This window comes from Bubalus bubalis, chromosome 6 (assembly GCF_019923935.1).
Source record: "Bubalus bubalis isolate 160015118507 breed Murrah chromosome 6, NDDB_SH_1, whole genome shotgun sequence".
NCBI classification, from domain to species: Eukaryota; Metazoa; Chordata; class Mammalia; order Artiodactyla; family Bovidae; genus Bubalus; species Bubalus bubalis.
Genome location: NC_059162.1, coordinates 177,539 through 181,183, shown reverse-complemented (window position 1 = coordinate 181,183; position 3,645 = coordinate 177,539). Strand labels below are relative to the sequence as shown.

General features: G+C 37.6%; 1 pseudogene; it reads right to left on the bottom strand.

Annotated features, from left to right (window-relative positions):
* Window positions 1-291: 291 nt before the first annotated feature.
* Window positions 292-2,279, bottom strand: LOC102406804 (annotated as a pseudogene).
* Window positions 2,280-3,645: the final 1,366 nt, after the last annotated feature.

Genomic DNA, 3,645 nt, shown 5'->3' with positions numbered 1-3,645 from the left:
GTGGCTCAACTGGTAAAAAATCTGCATGCAGTGTGGGATACCTGGGTTCGATCCCTGGGTTGGGAAGATTCCCTGGAGACAGGAAAGGCTACCCACTCCAGTATTCTGGCCTGGAGAATTCTATGGACTAGTCCATGGGGTCACAAAGAATTGGACACGACTGAGCAACTTTCACTTTCACTTTCTTTAGTTGAGAAGGATACAGATATTTTATTCAGGAAAGAAAAAAAAAACCTGATAATGTTTTTGATGTCTTCATAGGCAGAAAAATAACTTGAAATGCATGTTAGGCAGGTACTCACCATGCTTCCTTTTTGTATGTAAAATTTTCTGAGATCTAGTCTACCATTTTTAAGTCTCTGGTGGACTCTATCAATGGAGAAGGAAATGGCAACCCACTCCAGTATTCTTGCCTGGCAAATCCCATGGATAGAGGATCCTGGTGGACTAGAGTTCATGGGGCTGCAAAAGAATTGGACACAACTGAGTGACTCAACAACAATCATAGCTGGTTATGTTGCCACACTGGAGCTCTTTTGAAAACACATTCGGAATATAGACCATGTCTTATCAACTTTCATTCATGCCAAGTAACCTGCATATACAATATGCAAAAATATCCAAATATGCAAACACAGTATTTATTCAATTAAAAAAATTATTGTTGTATCATTGACTCAGTATTGCACTCTGACCTCCTTGTTTCTCAGGCTTTAGTCTCCTGGATAAAACTCCAACATTGGAATATGTCTCCTAGAACTCTGTCTCTTCTGTTTTCCAAACCAGGGTACATAATATCTATTTTATAAAAGTATCTCTCTTAAGGGCTTGAAATTTTTCCTCTGAAACCTTCTATTATACTTATTGTTTTCTATCTTATACAATTTCTACTTTGTAAAGTGCCCTACTATCATCACTGAATTTTCATCCCTTGAAGGATGAACACTATGTCTTAACTGCTATTTGTACTTTTTGTAAGAGGAAAGCATGTTATTATTGAGAGCCTAGTCTACCATAGGTATTAAAAAATGAGGATGAAATTAACAATTATTAAGATTACACAAGTATGCCACATGATATTTATGTCCTTTAACCTTTGTAATCAGATTATTTTGTCTAAAATTTTACATGAAAAAGACTTGAAAGATTGCTAACTTTTTTTCCAGTAAGTAAGAGAGAAAGTCAAGTTTAGTATGGTTAAGCAAAACACATGTACTTTCTATTTTACATATTAACACTTCATTAATAATAAATTTCTTTTTATCAACCAACCGTTGCAGACACAGTTTATTTACATATCAAGGGCAAAATCTTCCAGAATAATGTTTAATACCAAAATATTTTAGAGTCCATGATGTTGGGGACTGTGTCTTTGACATCCTTATTTCTCAGACTGTAGATCGGGGGATTCAACATGGGGATGACCACCGTGTAAACACAGACGCCACTTTGATTGTGTGCCTGGAGAGTGTGGAGCTGGGCACAGAGTAGAGGAAGAGGATGGTGCCGGGGAAGATGTTGATGGCGGTCAGGTGGGAGGCGCAGGTGGAGAAGGCTTTGCGGCAACCACAGGCTGAAGACATCTTGAGGATGGTGACGACAATAAACACATAAGACAGGAGAATGATGAGAGTGTGATGACCTCATTAAAGGGGGAGAAAATAAAAAGCATCAACTGGTTGAGATAAGTATCAGATAAAGAGAGGGAAAGCAGGTAAGAGAACTCACAGAAGAAGTGAGTTGATTGTGTCGAAACCTCAAAATGATAATTTGATAACAGTACAGGTGAGTATCAAGGAGCAAGCTACTCCCCAAGCATAAGATCCAACCACTAACATGGCACAGAGTCTCGGGGACATGGCCACCATGTAGAGCAGAGGGTTGCAGATGGCCACGAAGTGGTCTTAGGCCATCTCAGCTAATAAAAAGGACTCAGTCACCACAATGGTACAAAAGAAAAATAATTGTATTACACAACCTACAACTGAAATGGTTCTGTCTTCTACCATGAGGTTCACCGTGGTCTTGGGAGCAACAAAGGAGGAATAAGAAAAGTCCACAAAGGGGAGGTGGCTGAGGAAAAAGTACATAGGGGTGTGGAGTTTGGGGTAAATTTTGATGGTTGGAATCATCCCAAGATTCCCTGCCACAGTGACACTGTAGATGGTGAAGAATGTCAAGAAGAGGGGGACTTGCAACTCTGGGTAATCGGAGAAGCCCAGGAGAGTGAACACGGCCCCACTTATATTTCTCTCTGATAGAAACGTGGCTTCTGTTTGTCAGAATCTGAATCAGTCCTAGAAAGAAAAATATTAAGGGAAATAAGGATGTAAGACACGTGGTTAACTATTCCTTTCCAAAGCTGGAAGAGGAAGCAAAATGTCTCTTTTAGAACCTCTCTCTGTGTTTCTTACTCACGATTGCTAAATCTCTAAAATTTAAAAAAGATAACCATTTAAACTTTTCTTTAAATAGCACAGTACCATTATTGAACTTTTTAGTTTGAATTATAATTTCAACATTTAGAGATAATATGAAATCAAAAGATTTGGGAGTTATTTTAAGTGAAATCCTTCTATAACACTTTTAGGTCCTCTTGAACATTATAAATTCATAAAAGATTAAACTAGCCTAGTACCATAACAGATTATTTCAGTCCTAAAACTAGCAGCAGAAATGAGAAAATTTTAAATTACACTTTGCATCACATGTTCACAATGTGACACTAAAAATGACCCCTCTAACAGTTTACATCTGTGCCTTTATTGTTAATTCCACATGATACTTTAACATTTACTTTTGTTTCTGACTCAGTAAATCTATTGTCAAAATAAACCTTAGTTAATTTTTTTCAGATAGTGTTCTTCTCAACCCAGGGAGCCCTAATTATCCCACCTCATTGCTTGTGGAATAATAACACTGAACAAATAATAAGGATAATACAGTCTATGTCTTTATCAAAGACACAACAAAGCAGAAGACAGAGATCCTTGACTTTCCCTGTAACATGCAAATAAGGATCAATCTACACGTCTGTGACTGGAATCTTGATCCAGACTCCCGGAATTTTCTATTTGTCTAAAAGAGAATCTATGTTCAATGTCTTAGTACTAAGATATTCCATTTACTCATAATCATGTTCCAATTTGTGACAAACTAGTGATCTTAAACCTATGGGAAATTGTCCAATGAAAATGTACATATCAGAGAGCTATACTAGAAGGCAGCAGCAGGTGAGATGACAAAGGAAGTTGAGAAAAATGTAACTAACTCTACTAAAGATTCTAACTAAGAAATGCCCATAAATAAAGACATTTATTCTGTCCCTATATTACCTGTAAAAGAGAAAGATCAAACATTTAAGGTAGTACTTCAGTGTGATATTTCATGAGAAAATTCTAATAGAAAAGAATTGTATTTCTCTAATTGGTGACCAATGACTTCTCAAGGGATAGTGGTAAAGAATCCACCTGCCAATGTAGGAGATGCAAGAGATGCAGGTTCAATCCCTGGGTTGGGAAGATCCTCTGGTGGAGGAAATGGCAACCCACTCCAGTATCCTTGAGTGGAAAATTATGTGGACAGAGTCGGGTTGGCTATATAGTCCATGAAGTCACAAAGAATAGGACACAACTGAGCGACTCA